Genomic DNA, 20,821 nt, shown 5'->3' with positions numbered 1-20,821 from the left:
TCCAAATTTATATGTTTATTTTTATTTTTATTTATATTTTCGTATGGGATTATCACATGCTTCTTTTTAGAAATATCTAACCTATGTTGTAATACACAAAACCCGGAGTGGAGTAAATGTGTGTGTATTAAACGTATTGCACAAATCCCAGGTATTAGTAATCCTTCTCAAATGTGAAGAGATTCTATCTACTACTTTATGTATTACCAGGGGGTTTCCTCCCCCTCACTCATATCGTAGGTGTCGGTAATCAATGGGGATGACCCCGACACCGACACCTACGATATGAGTGAGGGGGAGGAAACCCCCTGGTAATACATAAAGTTAGATATTTCTAAAAAGAAGCATGTGATAATCCCATACGAAGTCCACTAGTGACGAAACGCGTTGGGCGTGGCTTACGAGTGCAAGACGAATCCTGTCTTCCGCCTGATACAGAGCAGACGGCATCTCCGGAAAAATACCCCACTGACTGTAACACATCGTTTGCGGCGGAGGTTATCGGAGAAGTGGCTAAGTGCTTGAATGTGAACCTTGATGTACGTGGATATTTACACAAGTAAATTGTTACTTTTTATTACTATTCACTGGTGCGCTCTCCTTATTTTATTATTAATATATATATGTATATATATGTATATATATATATATATACACACTCACTTTTCCCATAGCTGAAAAAAGAATTAGACCAGCACTCACGTTTTAGTTGAAGAAAAAAAGGGGTTTTTTAATCCTGAAAAGACATCAAGGATACATCAAGGATACACCCCACTGTTTACAGTACGCCCAACAGCCGTTTCAACACATGGTGGTCTTCATCAGGGGCAGCTGTCACTCTGTCAGGAGCTATCTTAAATAGCGGAGAAGGCGCCAGAATATCCGAACGGGACGGCCGGAAGCAGCGCGTCATAGCTGCTATCTGATTGGCTCCTGCCCGCACGTGATGCGTTGCTAGGGTACACAAACCCGGCTCTCTCCTTAGTGACCGGCTCCAGCAGCGTAACAGTAGTGTAGCGTGGGACGATCTGTATAGTAAGTACAGCGGCATGCAAATAGAAATGCTGCTGCCTGTAATCCCGGACACAGTCACATCTGCAGAGTTTTTAACCCCACAGTGCGCCAGCGGCACGGAACCACAGACAGCTCAATAATGAAATGTAATTACATGTACACATATAGGGCAATTAGACCAAACAATATCAACCTGCGTGGCAATGGTGATAACCAGCTAAGAGCAATATTGATTTAAGCATACCACCACATTAGCATGATATAAAGGACGGCTCGGATGACATGTCGCTCAGGGGTTATGAATGCAATATTTACACTCTGCAGCACAACCTGCACAGCAATAATAATAAGCAGCTCAGAGCATTGTTGATGGTAGCATACCACCACTAAAGCATAATATAAGAGAAGTGTCAGAAAAGATGGCAAAGATGACATGTCACTCAGCGGTAATAGATGCAAATTTTTACACTCCACCATAACGGAGTCAATAAATCATGGCTAAAAGGATCAATTGAATCCAACAGGTATAGTACCACATGACAGTGTGGAAACCAGATGATGTCTAGCATGCAGCGGGGATACAAAATGATCAGTATAGGACAATCATGTCTCAGGGTACCGTACCCAGTATTCTCATACCCTTTCCAAGTATGGTACTGACTGGGCCCAACGCTGCTTAATTGCCAAGATCGGACGAGATTGGATGATTTCCAGCGTGGTAAGATGGTATCCGATATTCGTGTCCATATCTATCCGTATTATATGGCGTGAGTATCATCACCTGTGTCACAACCTATGTGATAATGTAAATATGACCACAAGAAGAACCGTCCACCGATAATTTTAATACAACACCTAGTATTCCCACCTTGTCTCCAAATGTGGTACTTACTAGGCCCATCACTGCTTAATTGCCAAGATCGGACGGGATCGGATGAGGTCCAGTGTGGTATGGTAGTATCAATCAATACGGTGTGCAGTTATGTGTCCATTACACAATTAAGAGTCCTATTGGCCCAGTGAGTGAGAGACTAAATCAGAGAGCATTGACAGGTGTAAAATGATTAACATGACACACGGCGGTGTCTAAGAAAATTAAACCAGAACAATTGACTCAGTAAATACTTCTGCCGAGTCACAGGAAGCATCCTAAACGGAATTCCTCATTAAGCCCATTCGGGGCCAATGATTGCAATCTATCAATCCATTGGTGTTCTCTTTGCAAAAGGATTTTGTTGCGATCACCACCCCTTTGTAGTGGTGGGATCTGATCCAAGATACAACACTTGAGTTGATTAATGGAATGTTTAGCCTCCATAAAATGTCTTGCAACAGGTAAGGTTGAAAAGTCACTTGAAATTCCACCCTGTGTAATGCTCTTTTTGATTGTAGAACGATGTTGACTTAGACGTTCTTTCAGCATCCTGCTAGTCTTCCCAACATATAGCAGATTGCATGGACATTTCAACACATAGACTACAAATTTGCTATTGCAGTCAAGTCTCTGTCTGATTGTGTAGGACTTCTTGTCCTGAGGGTTAGTGAACCGATTGCCGAGTAGCAGGAATGAACAGTTTGGACAGCCCGTGCACTTGAAAACCCCTGTTTTGGTAGTTAACCAATTAGAGGCTGTGCTCTTCCTTCTCTTAGAGAAATCTGTCACAACCAACATATCTTTCAGATTGGGTCCTCGTTTATATGCGAACCGAGGCGGTTGCGGAATGGCTTTTGATAATTCCGGATCCGTATCAATAAGGTGCCAATGTTCCTGTATCTTATTGCGGATAAATCGAGAAGCAGTCGTATACATGCTGACAAAGTTAAACCTATCATTGTCTTTGACAGTAGAGGCGTCTTTTTTAGATAGGAGTTCATTCCTTTTTATTTGGCCAATTTTTTTGAGTGCCAAATCAATCTCCTCCTTAGAGTATCCACGATCAAGGAAACGTTGACTCATTGATTGTAGAGCCGGTGGTATTGCTAGTGGGTCAGAGGTAATGCGTATCACCCTAAGCAACTGTGAGAATGGAAGTCCTCTTTTGAGGGGTGCCGGATGGAAGCTTGTTGAGAGTAAAAGCGTATTCCTGTCTGAGGGTTTACAATGAATCCGAGTGGTTAAAGAATTATTGGACAAAAGAACGGATACGTCCAGGAAATTTATTTCTGTTTTGCTGAACGTGAGGCTGAATCTAATGGTGCCAGGGAGTGAGTTTAGATGGTCAATGAAAGTCAAAAGTGTTTTCTCTCCCCCATGCCAAATGAAAAATAAATCATCAATATATCTTACATACGTTGACAAAAATCGACCAAAAAGGGGGTGACCCGTGATGTGTTCTTGTTCATATATTGACATAAAAATGTTGGCATAAGCTGGGGCCATGTTAGACCCCATAGCAGTGCCCTGTTTTTGTAAAAAGAAACAATTCTCAAATAAAAAATAGTTCTTATTCAAAATTAGGTCAATGAGAGACACCATGTATTCTGATGGGGGTCCAAAGTATCCTTCATTTTCTGTTATTAATCGTCTGCAAGATTCAATGCCCAAAGCATGAGGAATATTTGTATAGAGACTTGAGACATCCAATGTGACCAACAGTGCATCATCCGGAACATGTTTAATGTTTTCCAGTTTTATTAAGAAATCTGTCGTGTCTTCAATATAGCTAGATGCACTTTTGGCAAGTGGTTGTAGATAAAAGTCTACAAGCTGTGAAAGTGGTTGGCATAGAGAGCCCCGTGCCGAGATAATCGGCCGCCCCGGGGGCTGTGCTAGGGATTTATGTATCTTGGGTAATGTGTAAAGGATTGGAGTTTTGGGGTGAGGCGTAGTCAAAAAATCCGCTGTGGTCTGATTAATGTACCTGTTACTGACTCCCAAATTGATTATTGAATCAATTTCCTTTTTATAAGTCCATGTGGGGTCAAAAGTAAGTTTTTGATAACAGGTTAAGTTGGATAATTGTCCATAAGCCTCTTGTACATAATAGTCAAAGTCAAGTAGGACTATGCCTCCCCCTTTGTCCGCAGACCTGATGACCAGTTGATTGTCATTCTGTAGAGATTTGATGGCAGCTCTTTCTCCCTTAGATATGTTGGAATAACTGGGTTTTTGTTCCTTGATGTAGGGCATCGTATCCCTTTTAAGTACCCTTAAGAAGGTGTGGATTGAGGGATTGAGGGTCGGTGGATCAAACTGACTGGGTTTCTTCAAAGGACAATGTGGTGTTGTTGTAATAGAGGTTGGACTTGGTGTGTTAGAAAAGTAGTCTTTAAGGCGCAGTTGTCTTCCCAATTTGTATAGATCAACCTGCCATTGGAAACTATCCTGTCCAACAGTGGGTACAAAGGTTAATCCCTTACTTAAGACAGAGAGTTCATCACTCGTCAGTTTATGTTTAGATAAATTGAAGACCACTGATGTCTGTGTTTTGTTCTCCATTATTGTTTTTTTGCTCTTCCTTTTTCTCCCACCTCTACGGGTGGGTAAAGCGGGTTTTTTGGAGCCCTTCTATTGCGTTCTGATCTTGAAAGGTAAGTAGTCCCTTGTGCAGATGTTGTTGGTACATCAGAGTCACTTGCTGACGTCTGAGATCTGCTATCAATGTCGGTGAAGGGTGTGTTAGGTCTTCTTCCTCCACGTCTCTGTTGGGGTCGGTATTTGCGTGGCTCACTGCGCGATACCCAGGGATATACCCTATTCTCCTTATAGTCCAATTTGACTTGTTTATACTTATTCTTCTTAAACTTTAGCAAATCACCACGGAATTTATCAATGTCCTTGTTTAGTTTGGTGAAAAGATCACTGTCAGGGGATTGAATCGTCCTAAATAATTCGGACGCCTCTAATTCAGAAATATCTCTTCTGATTTCCGTAAGATCTAAACCTGCCTGTTCAATTACAAGCAGCATTAAATCCTGGGAGCATTTATTCAAAATATTGCACCATTTTGTACAAAAATCATTATTGTGTCTCCCCAGTGTGGGTTGATTGTGTAATCTAAACCCTCTGGGGATAAGGGATTCTTTGTAGTATTGAGAGAGAGTTAGGCCATGCAGATGTAGCTCAACTTCTCTCTTTTTAAGTCTCAGTAAATCATGTAAAAACTCCTCTGGGCTATCTTTATCAAATGCCAGGGATTCGGTATTATCAAAAAGTATCCGTTCCGCGTCTGATTTGTCAAATTGAAGGACAGCGACTAAATCTTTGTTAGCGCTGGTAGACATTTATATGTACAGGGGTTTTTTGAAACAAAAAATAAAAAATATGAAAAATGAAAGGAAAAAGCAAAATGACAACCATACGTTGTTGTATGCAACTGAACAAAAAAATAGAGATCATAAAATATTCATGAAAAAAATATGTACGTATGAAATCAAAAAAAATTATGATTGGTTAATCTCTAGTACAGAGATTATAATCACACAGACTGGTGCAAGTCAAAAAATTGGTACAATATATAGCAAGGTGACAGCACTCTATGTCTAAAGTCAAAAGATAGTTGGTGCAAGGTCCTAATAATCAATATACACACTCACTTTTCCCATAGCTGAAAAAAGAATTAGACCAGCACTCACGTTTTAGTTGAAGAAAAAAAGGGGTTTTTTAATCCTGAAAAGACATCAAGGATACATCAAGGATACACCCCACTGTTTACAGTACGCCCAACAGCCGTTTCAACACATGGTGGTCTTCATCAGGGGCAGCTGTCACTCTGTCAGGAGCTATCTTAAATAGCGGAGAAGGCGCCAGAATATCCGAACGGGACGGCCGGAAGCAGCGCGTCATAGCTGCTATCTGATTGGCTCCTGCCCGCACGTGATGCGTTGCTAGGGTACACAAACCCGGCTCTCTCCTTAGTGACCGGCTCCAGCAGCGTAACAGTAGTGTAGCGTGGGACGATCTGTATAGTAAGTACAGCGGCATGCAAATAGAAATGCTGCTGCCTGTAATCCCGGACACAGTCACATCTGCAGAGTTTTTAACCCCACAGTGCGCCAGCGGCACGGAACCACAGACAGCTCAATAATGAAATATAGTTGTGAGGCGATGGGGGGGCACTTCAAAAATCTAGTAGGGTGCTAGTAGGGCTGGAGCCGGCCCTGCTTCTGGGTAACGCTATACTGCTGTGCTTCCCTGTCAGACGCTAGAGGTCAAGTAGGACCTCTAGCATCTGTCTCCTCCTTGGCGGGGCCATTTTTGTGAGGGACATTTTCAGATTACATGCGGGTGGCTAGACTGCATGTAATCTGCATAAACACTGGCGGGGGCAGCAGCACCAGTGCCCCCAAGCCACCTCGGTGTCTGCGGGGGCTAAAGCTACACCACTGCTGCAACACCCCAAAAATGACATGTAATTGTTGGCCCAATGAAGCTAATTACAAACTTGAAAAATGTCTAATTAGTCATTAGGGGGGTTGCCAAGGAGTGCTGAAGCAAGTCTTGACATTTTTACCATATAATTAAGATTTTCCCTGCCTTTTCACACCCTCAGAGGGGAGCACACAAAAAAATGCAAATTTCCACAGAAAGAAGCACTGCGAGTTTGGAATTGGATTGCAAATGCAATCTACAGTGCAAATTTTCCTTAAAAACGGCTTGTGCAAGGGATCTTGCACATAAATGGATTAACCCCTCATAGTTAAAACTCACCAAATTTGCATTGCTCCACTGGAAAATACAGAGACCAGGGGTGAAGCAACTATTGCGCTCAGCCTCCTCTCTGTCATATTCAGACACTGCCTGAAGCTGGAGGCGGGGTTGCACTGTGGCCAACAATACTGCAAAACAGAGCACAAGGGGAGGAACTATCAGTTCTGCCTTGCTAAGGGGGCGTGGCTTGGTGCAGTGTGAGGTGACCTATCCAGGAAGTTCCCCAGCACACAACCTGGAACAGCCACCATGAAGGAGGAGCCAAAACAGCTAAAATGCTGGTGAGTGGCTGCTGGGGCTGAGCTAGGGGGGCACAGAGACCTGCTAGTCGCATAAGACCAGTCTATCTCTTCTCATAAATGATGTAAAGAGCAATTGATTTATGTTAAAACAGTAAGGTATCTGCAATTTACTTCATATTTAGAATGGTCACTGGAGCACATTGTACAAGTTGTGACCTATAGTGTAACCCGATTCCAGAAATAATAAAGACTATCTCCAGAGCTTAGACTGGTGTTACTGGCCTTCAGCACACAAGGGGTTTCTGTATTTGCAAGGATTTTTAATATACTCAAGTTTTCTGTGAATAGCTATATATTGGGTTTATATATTGGGTCTGTGAATAGCTATACACTATATATTGGGTTTTCAGAATATAGTAACAATCAGTGTGGGCTGATGCCTTCACTCATAAGATCTCGGGCAGGTTGCAGCAAGGCTAAAAATGTGGCCAAACCTCTGAAAATACCAGTTTCGGAGTTTAGCCGCTTACCGCATATGCACCAAGCTCCATTATTCAATACATTACAAACTTTAGATGCGGTGGGCAACGCCATATGTACATGGTGTTACCCTATAGAAGCCTATGGGCTTCGTTCCATCTTCCAATTAGATCCCTCCCAGCACTCCCTGCGACGAGTGCGTCACTTAATGCATGCACAAACAGACTCCCGGGTCCTAAACCCAGAAGTCCCCACTCCACATCTTTCATCGGGAAAGCAGTCCTTTGCTAAAATATGAATGCATACAGAATTAATAAACGCTGATATGCATGTGCTGACCGGCGGGATGTGAATGCGATGCGTCATGCTTCCCACCCCTGCAGTTGTATTGACCTGTTTCAATTTTGTTAGCAGAGGGTTGGGTTAGCGTGCCGGTCACCATACCGACACCTGAGATCCCGGCTTTTTGATGGCCGGTGGGGGAAGGGGGGTGAGTGCTATGAATCCCCTTGCGGGCTCGCTGCGCTCGCCATGCAGCGGGATCGGTGGCTCGCTGCGCTTGCCACAGGTTCTATTCCCACTCTATGGGTGTCATGGACACCCACGAGTGGAATTAGTCCCTGTTGGTCAACATGCCAACCAGCAGGCTGGTAACTGTTCGGGATCCTGGCGTCGATACAACACGGCTTCAGCTCATTGGTGATAAAGGAGAATTTTAGGACAATTTTCTTAAGGTCCCAGCACAACATGTCCATGGGATTGAGGTCAGTACTTTGACTTAACCATTCCAGCACCTCTTTTTCAGTTGTTCAGTTGTAGATTTGCTGGTAGGTGTCAGATTTCTGTCCTGTGGTATGATCCAATTCCAGCTGTGCTTCATGTGTCAGACATACTATAGAGCAGTGGTTCTCAAACTAGAGCAGTGGTTCTCAACTGTGTCCTGAGGCACCCTGGGGTTCCTCAGGACACTTGCATGGGTGCCTTGAATTGGTGGTCCAGTACCAATTCAAATTATTTATGGTCAATGTTTTAGGCAAAACTAGTGCTAGTGGCTGCCAATCACAAAATATGTAGACAAACAGAAGCAAATCTTGTCCCTCACCACACAATTGAACCTAAGGATAACATATAAACACAATTTACTGAATTTAATATTTATTTCTAAATGTCTCAATAAGCAATTTTTGGCCTTGGGTTCCATGAAAAAAATTCTAATACTCTAAAAAAAAGTTCATGGTGATTTCAAGGACTGAATATTCTTCAGGTCCTGTGGCTGCAAAACAGTCCTAAATTATTGTCAGCGTCCGGGGTCTTACCGGAACGCTGGGGTCGCGGGCCGGGCTTCATGGGCGGCGGCTGGGCGGCGGCTGGGCAGCGGCGGAGGAGGGCTGCTGCACTGGGTCCGGGGGGAAGGTAGCGGTAGCGGCGGTGAGGGGGTCCGCTCGTGGCGGCAGGACGCCGCTACAGCGGCTCTCTCTCACTAAACCGTTGCCTAGGAGACCAGGGGCAGTGAGCAGCATGATTATGAAAAAGGTCTGCATTACTGGGCGCCGCCATGTTGGAGACCATGTTTCTGGCATAGTTCTTGTTTCCTGGATCTTCCAGCCAATCAAGGGAGATTTCTTCCTATAAAAGGGGGCTGGTTTAGGACAGGGACGCCAGTGCTTCAAGTTACAACCCTGTTGTAGGTGCTTTAGCCTGTGCTCCCAGGATTCCTGCTGTATTCTGGTTACTTCTAACCCTGCTTTGCCAGTTCTCAGTTGCTGCTGCAGCCCTGCCGTTCCTAGCCTGCTGCCTGTGGAGACACTCCTGGAAAACCCGGTCCAGTAAGACCCTCTGGGTACGGACGACCCCGGGTCTCCTGTCTCATCCTTCGAGCCACAGTCCGCAGATCCTTGTCTCCAGCCACGTCCTTGAATCACAGTTCACAGTCCTCAGCTCTTTATCTCCAGCCTCGTCTTTTAAGCCACAGTCTACAGGTCTCAGTCTCCAGCCACGTCCTTGAACCACTGTCCACAGTCCTCAGCTCCTTTTCTACAGTCTCGTCTTGTAAATCACAGTCCACGGTCCTTTTTCTTCAGCCACGTCTTTAACCATCATTCACAGTTCCGCAGTTCATTATTTACAACTTCGTCTTTCAAGCCACAACCCACAGTCCTTTGTCTACAACTACGTTCTTAAGTCATCGTTCACCAGCCACAGTTCTCTACCTCAGCCCCGTCTGCAAGAACTACAACCCACAGACTTTGAGCCCCGCCTACGTCCCTCATTACCCCTTGCCCCATGAGAAGGAACTATATCCAACCCCCTCGTCTTGTACATCCCCAATCTATTCCCTCCCTGGGCGAGTCTCAGCTGCCGGATCCTCAAACCTTGCTAGATGTGACAGTAAGCACTGGCCCAATGGATTAGACGGGTGATCAAACCTCAGGAGGTGATTCAACCGCAGATATCTGGTCTCGCTTGAGGAAGCAGGAGGCCACCCAGTCTCAAATTATGCAGTTCATGAAGAGTATGTCCGAACGTCTCGATTCTCTCTGTGTTGCAATGACAGCTCCTCAAGTATCTACGGCTGCTCCCACATTAGCACCCGCAGTTCCGCTTCCTCCTGTACCAGTACCACTTCCGACAAGGGGGCGTGACCTCGTTAAAATGGGCGTGGCTTTGTTAAGATGGGTGTGGCCTCATCTGATCTCATCATCACGGCCACCACACAATTAGAAAAAAAAAGTCCTCATTTTACACATTACAGCAGGCACGCGACCCCATTTTACACAGCACGGCAGGCAAGTGTCCCCATTTTACACAGCATGGTAGGCAAGTGTCCCCATTTTACACAGCACGGTAGGCAAGTGTCCCCATTTTACACATTGCGGCAGGCACGTGCCCCCATTTTACACATTGCGGCAGGAAAGTGTCCCCATTTTACACATTCCGGCAGGCAAGTGTCCCCATTTTACACAGAATGGCAGGCAAGTGTCCCCATTTTACACATTGCGGCAGGCACGTGCCCCCATTTTACACATTCCGGCAGGCAAGTGTCCCCATTTTACACATTCCGGCAGACAGGTGTCCCCATTTTACACATTCCGGCAGACAAGTGTCCCTATTTTACACATTCCGGCAGGCAAGTGTCCCCATTTTACACATTCCGGCAGACAAGTGTCCCTATTTTACACATTCCGGCAGACAGGTGTCCCCATTTTACACAATACGGCAGGTGGTGGGGGGGGGGAGGGAGAGAGAGAGAGGGAGAGGGGTACTTACATTTGAAGCGGTTCTTCCCGCTCTTCATCCGCCTCTCCCTCGTCTGCGCAGCGCTGGCCGTCTTGGCTCCCCCTTCTCCCTCCTCCCGAGTGCCCAGCTCGGGGGGCGGGGTTTCGCGGAATGACGCGATTGCGTCGTGACGTCACGACGCAAACGCGTCATTCCGCGAAATCCCACCCCCCGAGCTGGGCTCTCGGGAGGAGAGGGGAGGGGGGTTTGAAAGTGCTCAGGAAGTGTCGCGGCGGGCGCCCCGTGCGGTTGCACGGCTCGCCCGCCGCAAGAAACGGCACTGCCTGTCTAACTACTCAGAGTTTGTGGCCGCCTTTCGAAGAATCTTCGACGAACCGGGCAGTACTTCTGCCGCCTCATTGGAGATCCTGCGCCTGCGTCAGGGCACACGTACGTACGTACGTACGTACGTACGTACGTACGTACGGTCAGTCAGTACGTGATCCAGTTTCGTACTCTCTCCTCAGAACTGAACTAGAATGAGGAGGCTCTCATCGCAGCTTTCTGGAGCGGTCTCTCCGAGAAGATCAAAGATGACCTCGCGACTCAGGATGTACCTGATAAGTTGGATAAATTAATTTAGCTATGCAATAAATTAAACTTGAGATACAGAGAACGCTGTATGGAGAGGACGCGGTCAGATCGTCCCAAGCCTCGAGTCGTTTTTCCGCCAACACCATCATCACCAACTAACGAAGAACCCATGCAGATCAATCGTTCCCGTCTCTCCAACGAAGATCGTCAGAGACGGCAACAAGGGAACTAATGCCTGTACTGTGGTGCATCTGATCATTTTGTTAAATCTTGTAGCCAAAGTCCGGGAAACGCCCGCTCCTAGCTTGTGCCGGAGAGGTCAAGCTAGGAGAATCCTCAGAATTACTTGCCAAGAAAGAGTCTGTCTTGTTAACTCACCTGGAGCTCCCTTCCTCTCTTCTCATCCCTGCACTACTTGACTCCGGAGCCGCCGAAAGTTTTATTACATCAGCTCTGGTCAAACGATCTGGGATACAAATGGTCCGTTTGGAGCGTACCATTTCAATTACTGCTGTGGATGGAAGTCATATTCCTGAGGGAGTTATCACTCTTCACACTATACCTCTTAGGATGAAGGTCGGAGTTCTTCATTCGGAAAACATCTCTTTCCTAGTAATTCCTAAAGCCTCTCATGAACTGATCCTAGGATTTCCATGGTTAATAAATCACAGTCCCCACATAGATTGGCAAACCATGGATGTTCTCTCCTGGGGGCGGAACTGCTTCCAAAACTGTTTGCCCTCAGTAAGACCTCTCTGTTCTTCAAGCCCTTCCAGCCTTCCTGCGGAATACCAGGCTTTCCAAGATGTTTTTAGTAAGCATGGGGCGGACACCTTGCCTCCGCATCGCACCTGGGATTGCCCCATTGATCTGGTACAAGGCAAGACTTCTCCCCGAGGTCGAATCTACCCTCTCTCACTCCCTGAGACACAGGCCATGTCGGAGTATATCCAGGAGAACTTGGATAAAGGGTTCATCAGGTCTTTCATCTCTCCGGCCGGGGCGGGGGTTTTCTTCGTCAAAAATAAGGATGGGGGTCTGCGGCCCTGTATTGACTATAGAGGTCTCAACGACATAACAATTAAGAACAGATATCCGTTACCTCTAATTCCAGAACTGTTCAACCGTGTTAAAGGAGCGACTGTATTCACTAAGCTGGACTTACGGGGGGCCTACAATCTTATACGTATTCGCCCAGGTGACGAATGGAAGACGGCATTTAATACCCGCGACGGCCATTACGAATACCTGGTAATGCCTTTCAGCCTATGTAACGCCCCATCCATCTTTCAAGAATTCGTTAATGAAATCTTCAGAGACCTCCTCTATCACTGCTTGGTGGTATATTTGGATGACATCCTCATCTTTTCTAGGGATCTGAAGACCCATCGAGAACAAGTCAAAGAAGTTCTAAATCGTTTATGGAGGAATCAATTATTCTGTAAGTTAGAGAAGTGCACCTTCGAAGTACCCACGATTCCATTCCTTGGTTACATCCTCTCAGGGCAGAAGTTACAGATGGACCCCGCTAAAGTCCAGGCGATTCAGAATTGGTCGCTTCCAGCTACCCTTAAGGGAGTTCAACGTTTCCAGGGGTTCGCTAATTTCTATCGAAGATTCATTCAGAATTATTCCTCCGTCATAGCTCCCATAACAGCATTAACTAGGAAAGGTGCCGATCCAGCCAAGTGGTCTCCAGAGGCTTTAAAAGCCTTTTCGTCGTTAAAGAAGGCCTTCATGACCGCCCCTGTTCTTCGACAACCCGATCTCAGCCGCTCATTCCTGGTGGAGGTCGATGCCTCCACGGTAGTAGTAGGAGCAGTATTATCCCAGCTCTTCGAGGACAAGAAAGTCCATCCGTGTGCGTTCTTCTCGCGAAGATTCTCCCCCGCTGAGCAGAATTACGCTATTGGGGAACAAGAATTACTGGCAATTAAGTTAGCCTTTGAGGAGTGGAGGTATTTGAACTGTATCTACAGTCAGCTCAATGTCTGAACCCACGTCAAGCAAGATGGGCACTCTTCTTTACCCGTTTCAACTTTAAACTTAGTTACCGACCAGGTTCCCTCAACAAAAAGGCATTATCCTGTTCTCTAAGTTCTGAAGAACCCCCTGACTGTTCAAAAGAACAATTCATCTTGGAGTCCACCTCTTTTTCAGCAAATAATACCTCTCCACTTCCTCCTCCAGGAAAAATCTTCGTTGCACCAAATGTTCGCAAGAGACTGCTTACATGGGCTCACTCCTCCTCCTTCATGGGCCATGCGGGTGGTCATAAAACACTCAAATTCATTCAGCGCTCCTACTGGTGGCCTCATCTCAGGACTGACATTCAGGAATTCGTGGCTGCCTGTCCAAAGTGTGCCCAGCATAAAAGTCCCAAAGGTCCTCCAACCGGGTTGCTCCATCCGTTACCTGTGCTGCAAAGACCATGGACGCATATTTCTATGGACTTTATGACTGATTTGCCGGTGTCTGGCGGACGGAATACCGTATGGGTCATAGCTGACCGGTTCTCTAAGATGGCACACTTCGTTCCCCTGGCTAGTCTTCCATCAGCATCCCAGTTGGCAAAATTATTCATAGCAGAGATTTTCTGACTCCATGGTCTAACGCAGGAAATCGTGTCTGATATAGGTCCCCAGTTTGTGGCCAAGTTTTGGAGATCCCTATGTTCTGCTCTCGGCGTGAAATTGAAGTTCTCCTCAGTATATCATCCCAAACGGATGGTCAAACAGAGAGAGTGAACCAGGACCTGGAGACATTTCTGCGTTTATTCATGTCCTCCTCTCAGGACGACTGGCTGGACTTCCTCCCATTCGCAGAATTTGCCCACAACAATCTCTATCACTCTGCCACAAAATCTTCTCCATTTTTCCTTAATTATGGTTATCATCCGAAAGTTCCCGACTTAAACTTCTGCCTACGCTCGAGGTCCCTGCCGCAGAATCAGCACTTCGACAGTTTACTAAAACCTGGTGACAAATTCACAAGGCCTTGCTCAAGACATCCAAGAAGTATAAGATCTATGCAGATCTGAAGCAAAAAGCTGTACCAAGTCTTAAAGTGGGAGATCGGGTTTGGGTTTTCACACGTAACCTAAGATTGAAGGTCCCTACTAAGAAGTTTGCTCCCAAGTTTATTGGGCCCTACCCAATCAAAAAAGTTTTGAATCCTGTGGCTTACAAGGTGAAGTTGCCACCGCATTTACGAATCCCTAACGCTTTTCATATTTCTCTCTTAAAACCGTTGGTACTCAATCGATTCAGAGCTGCTCTGCCTAAGTCACCCAAGATCCAATCAGCACAAGGAGACGAATTTGAGATTCACAAGATCCTTGACTCCCGCAGACGATAGTCGCCTCCAGTACCTTGTTGAATGGAAGGGATATGGACCTGAGGAAAGGTCCTGGGTAGAGGAAGATGATGTCCATGCCCCAAGACTTCTTCTGACATTTCATGCCAAATTTCCAGCTAAACCATATAGGTGTCCGGAGTCCACCCGCAAAGGGGGGGTACTGTCAGCGTCCGGGTCTTTCCGGAACGCTGGGGCCACGGGGCGGGCTTCACAGGCGGCGGCTGGGCAGCGGCAGAGGTGGGCTGCTGCGCTGGGTCCGGGGGAAGGTAGTGGTAGCGGCGGTGAGGGGGTCCGCAGCGTCTCTCTCTCACTAAACTGTTGCCTAGGAGACCAGGGGCAGTGAGCAGCATGGTTATGAAAAAAGTCTGCATTACTGGGCGCCGCCATGTTGGAGACCAAGTTTCTGGCATAGTTCTTGTTTCCTGGATCTTCCAGCCAATCCAGGGAGACTTCTTCCTATAAAAGGGGGCTGGTTTATGACAGGGATGCCAGTGCTTCAAGTTACAACCCTGTTGTAGGTGCTTTAGCCTGTGCTCCCAGGATTCCTGCTGTATTCTGGTTACTTCTAGCCCTGCTTTGCCAGTTCTCAGTTGCTGCTGCAGCCCTGCCGTTCCTAGCCTGCTGCTACCTGTGGAGACACTCCTGGAAAACCCGGTCCAGTAAGGCCCTCTGGGTACGGATGACCCCGGGTCTCCTGTCTCATCCTTCGAGCCACAGTCCGCAGATCCTTGTCTCCAGCCATGTCCTTGAATCACCGTTCACAGTCCTCAGCTCTTTATCTCCAGCCTCGTCTTTTAAGCCACAGTCTACAGGTCTCAGTCTCCAGCCACGTCCTTGAACCACCGTCCACAGTCCTCAGCTCCTTTTCTACAGTCTCGTCTTATAAATCACAGTCCACGGTCCTTTTTCTTCAGCCACGTCTTTAACCATCATTCACAGTTCCGCAGTTCATTATTTACAACTTCGTCTTTCAAGCCACAACCCACAGTCCTTTGTCTACAACTACGTTCCTAAGTCATCGTTCACCAGCCACAGTTCTCTATCTCAGCCCCGTCCACAAGAACTACAACCCACAGACTTTGAGCCCCGCCTACGTCCCTCATTACCCCTTGCCCCATGAGAAGGAACTATATCCAACCCCCTCGTCTTGTACATCCCCAGTCTATTCCCTCCCTGGGCGAGTCTCAGCTGCCGGATCCTCAAACCTTGCTAGACGTGACAATTACCACCCTTATACAACAGTGCTGAGTCTAGGGTGTAAATTTACTAAGATGGGAGTTCTATTGAAGATGGGATGTTGCCCATAGCAACCAATCAGATTCCAGGTATTATGTTCTAGAAGGTGCTAGATAAATGAGAAGTAGAATCTGATTGGTTGCTATGGGCAACATCCCATCTTAAACTGAACTCCCATTTTAGTATATTTACCTCTTGGTATGAGCTCCATATGGTGATACATGTTTTTATATTAAGACAATGTGACTCTGGTCTCTTCTGCCAAGAAATATTCCAAAAGTGTTGTGTTTTGGTCAGATGCAAATCTACAAACCTAAACTCCACAAAATGGGCTCTCTACCGCATACACTGATGCTGGGACGGAGCAGATGCAATTTAAAGGGATCATGTAGGGACCCGGTAGTGCCAAGGCAGTGTGACCATCCTTTAACCCCCACCACCACCACCACACACACTTCCTCTGCAGTAGTCTTGGCACCCCTGTATAGAATAAACCTATGTAAGTGGTTATGAATAATGTAGTTATAAGAAATGCATGTTATTGGGAGATGAAGAAACACACCTATCTATGGGGGTCATTCTGACCTGATCGCTCGCTGCAGTTCTTCGCAGCGCAGCTATCAGGTCAGAACTGCGCATGCCCCGGCGCTGCAGTGAGACGGCGCATGGCTGATAGTCGATGGCTGTCCTTGCCCAGCGATCACCTCTGCCTGATTAACAGGCAGAGGCGGTCGCTGGGCGGAAGGGGACGGCACGGCAGCGTTTGGCCGCCGTTTTGTGACCGCGGTCCGGCCAATGCAGGTGTGACCGTACAGTGCGGGGGGGCAGGCCGCAGCGGCTGCGTGACGTCACACGCAGCTGCTGCGAGCCAGGCAGCGACAAGTACCTCCCAGCCAGCACGCAAAAGCTGCGCTGGCCGGGAGCTACTCCTGAAGTACAAAAGCATCGCCGCTGTGCAGGGGCAGGGACTGACATGCAAGGCGGGCTAGCCCTGTGCTGGGCGTACCCTCGCATGTCTGTGCTCCTGATCGTAGCTGTGCTAAATTTAGCACAGCTACGATCAAGTAGGAATCACCCCCTATGAACAAACGTGGGAGATAAGAAATGCACTAATATACAGTACATCCGGAATGTATTCACAGCGCTTCACTTTTTCCACATTTTGTTATGTTACAGCCTTATTCCAAAATTCTAAATTCTACACACAATACCCTATAATGACAACGTGAAAAAATATTTTTTTGAGATTTTTGCAAATTTATTAAAAATAAAAAAACTAAGAAATCACATGTACATAAGTATTCACTCACTTTGCTCAATACTTTCTGGATGCACCTTTGGCAGTAATTACAGCCTCAAGTCTTTTAGAATATGAACCATCCCTTCCATTCTCTAAATTTGAGGTCCATACCACAGGGTGGTCTTCTGTTTGCCGGCGGTCGGGCTCCCGGCGCTCAGTATACCGGCGCCGGGAGCCCGACAGCCGGCATACCGACACTTATTTTCCCTCGTGGGGGTCCACGACCCCCATAGAGGGAGAATAAAATAGTGTGGCGCGCGTAGCGCGCCACCGTGCCCGTAGCGTGGCGAGCGCAGCGAGCCCGCAAGGGGCTCATCTGCGCTCGCCAAGCTGTCGGTAAGCCGGCGGTCGGGCTCCCGGCGCCGGGATGCTGGTCGCCGGGAGCCCGACCGCCGGCCAGCCGTAGTGAACCCATACCACACGCCTCTTCCAACCTATTCATCTTCGAGTAGCTGTCATTTACCGCCCCCCTGGCATGCCCTCCAAATTTCTTGACAACTTTGCTTCCTGGCTTCCTCACTTCCTCTCTTCTGACATTCCCTCCATTATCCTAGGTGATTTCAACATCCCTATCAATAACCCCACAAAATCACCTGCCTCTAAACTCCTTAACCTCACCTCTTCTCTTGGTCTGTCTCAGTGGACCTCCTCCCCCTCCCATGTGAGTGGAAGCTCACTGGATCTGGTTTTCACTCACCGCTGTGAACTTTCTGATTTCTCTAACTCCCTGTTCCCCCTCTCTGACCATCACCTGCTCACTTTTAACCTATCTCTATCTGCTTCTCCATCTTTACCACCTAAGACTACCATCACTAAGCGTAACATTGAGGCTATTGATACCACGTCCCTATCTTCCCTGTTTGACTCACTGCTCTCTCCTATTCTCTTTTTCCTGCCCTGAACAAGCTACTTCCCTTTACAATGCATCCCTTACCTCTGCTCTTGACACTGTCGCCCCACCAACCACTATTCACCCTCGCAGATCGCACCTCAACCCTGGCACACCAAATGCACCAGATATCTGCAAAAATGCTCACGTACCGCTGAGCGACAGTGGAGGAAATCACGCAATAAGGCCGACTTACTCCACTACAAATTTATGCTCTCATCCTACTTTGCTGCCATTACCCTCTCTAAACAATCTTACTTCAAATACCTCATCTCCTCCCAATCCTCAAACCCCAGGCGTCTCTTTGCCACCGTCAACTCGCTCCTCTGCCCACCCCGCCTCAACTCCCCTCCTCACTTTCTGCTCTAGACTTTGCCAACTACTTCACATCCAAGATTGACTCCATTCGTCAGGACATAACATCCCACCAGAACCTGAGCAACCCCCCTCCTCCATTTCTCAACCCATTCCTCCATTTCTCAACCCCCCCCCCCTCCTTCCATCCTGCCAACTCTGACATCTTTCTTCCCTGTATTTGGAGAGGAAGTCATGGTCACCTCCCCACTTGACCCTATTCCCTCCAGCCTTCTCTGCTTCCTCTCTTCTTCTGCCTGTTCCCATCTTGCCCGTCTACTCAATCTCTCACTCTCATCAGGCACTGTCTCATCTGCCTTCAAGCATGCACTTGTCTCCCCTATTCTTAAAAAACCTACACTTGATCCAACCAATCTCTCCAACTACCGACCCATCTCTCTTCTCCCTTTTGCCTCCAAACTCCTTGAGCGTATTGTCTACAACCGCCTCACTGCCTTTCTTTCTTCCCACTCACTGCTTGACCCTTTCCAGTCTGGTTTCCATCCTCAGCACTCCACTGAAACTGCCCTCACGAAAGTCTGCAATGGCCTCCTTGCTGCTAAATCCAGGGGCCACTACTCTCTGCTTATTCTCCTTGACCTCTCTGCTGCTTTTGACACTGTAGACCACCCTCTCCTCCTGCAAATCCTTTACTCCCTTGGTTTGCGTGATACTGCTCTCTCCTGGCTGTCCTCCTACCTTTCTGACCATTCCTTCTCTGTCTCCTCTCATGACTCCACCCCCCCCCCCCCACTTCCTCTACAAGTAAGTGTCCCCCAAGGTTCTGTTCTTGGGCCTCTCCTTTTCTCTCTCTACACATCCTCATTAGGTGAGCTCATTAGCTCTTTTGACTTAAAATATAATCTCTACGCTGACGATACTCAAATCTACCTTTCCTCCCCTGACCTCTCCTCTGCTCTCCTCACTCATATCTCCAACTGTCTCTCTGCTATCTCCTCCTCGACGTCCCAGCGCTTTCTTAAACTTAACATGTCTAAGACTGAGCTGATCATCTTCCCTCCATCCCGCATAACCTCACCTCCCACAATTTCATTATCCATTGATGGCACAACTATCTCCTCTAGACCCCAAGTGCAATGTCTTGGAGTAATCCTTGACTCTTCCCTCTCCTTCAAACCGCATATTTATTATCTCTCAAAAACCTGCCATTTCCATCTCAAAAACATCTCCAGGATCAGACCCTTTCTCACCCAGGATGCTACTAAGACCCTCATCCACTCACTGGTCATCTTCAGATTGGACTACTACAATCTCCTCCTATCTGGCCTTCCTCAAAAATGCCTCTCTCCACTTCAATCTATCATCAATGCTGCTGCCCATATCATCTTCCTCACCAAACATACTACATTCACATCCCCTCTCTTGCAGGACCTTCACTGGCTACCCTTCCCATTCAGAATCCAATTCAAGCTTCTCACACTCACCTACAAAGCCCTCACCCACTCTTCTCCCTCTTACATCTCTGACCTTATCTCTCTTTACATTCCCACCCATCCTCTTCGCTCTGCCAATGCACGCTGTCTCTCCTGCCAACTGATTACCTCCTCCCACTCCTACCTACAAGATTTTGCACATGGAATGCTCTACCTCTCCCCATCCGACTCTCCACCTCTCTACAAACCTTCAAACGGGCTCTCAAGACCCACTTCTTCACCAAACCCAGCCAACTCTCCTCCTAACCCTCTTGTCTATGCTCACTGTCTACCCCTTCTGTGTCACTCCGGTCTGTTAGCCCCTCACCTTTTAGATTGTAAGCTCGCAAGAGCAGGTACTTCTTTCCTCATGTGGCTTTCCTTTTCTTACTTACACTATCTTATACTCCATACTCCCTTTGATGGCACCTAACCCCGGGATTTCTATACCTGTCCTATATTGTCTTGTACTGTAAGTGCTGTTTTCTTGCTTGCTCATTTGATTATGTACTGTGTAATGGGTGCTGCGGATCCCTTGTGGCGCCATATATATATAAAGGATAATAATAATAATAATAATGCCACAAGCTTTGCACTCCTATCTTTGGGTAGTTTTGCCCATTCCTATTTGCAGCACCTCTCAAGCTGCATCAGGTTGGATGGGAAACATCGGTGCACAGCCATTTTCAGATCTCTCCAGAGATGTTTAATTGGATTCAAGTGTGGGCTCTGGCTGGGCCACTCAAGGACATTCAGAGAGTTGTTCTGAAGCCACTCCTTTGATATCTTGGCTGTGTGCTTAGGGTCGTTGTCCTGCTGAAAGATGAACTGTCGCCCCAGTCTGAGGTCATTGCTGCATTCATCTTTCCCTCTATCCTGACTAGTCTCCCAGTTCCTGCCACTGAAAAACATCCCCACAGCATGATGCTGCCACCACCATGCTTCACTGTAGGGCTGGTATTGGCCTGGTGATGAGCGGTGCCTGGTTTCATCCAAACATGACACCTGGCATTCACGCCAAAGAGTTCAATCTTTGTCCCATCAGACCAGATAATT

The 20,821-nt window shown here is 47.2% G+C and overlaps 1 pseudogene; it reads right to left on the bottom strand.

Moving 5' to 3' along the window:
- Positions 1 to 1,857: 1,857 nt before the first annotated feature.
- LOC134929795 (5S ribosomal RNA) lies at positions 1,858 to 1,977 on the bottom strand (annotated as a pseudogene).
- Between the last annotated feature and the right edge of the window lie 18,844 nt (positions 1,978 to 20,821).

Source organism: Pseudophryne corroboree, chromosome 5 (assembly GCF_028390025.1).
Source record: "Pseudophryne corroboree isolate aPseCor3 chromosome 5, aPseCor3.hap2, whole genome shotgun sequence".
In the NCBI taxonomy this organism is placed as follows: domain Eukaryota; kingdom Metazoa; phylum Chordata; class Amphibia; order Anura; family Myobatrachidae; genus Pseudophryne; species Pseudophryne corroboree.
This window is presented reverse-complemented; position numbering and strand designations above follow the sequence as displayed.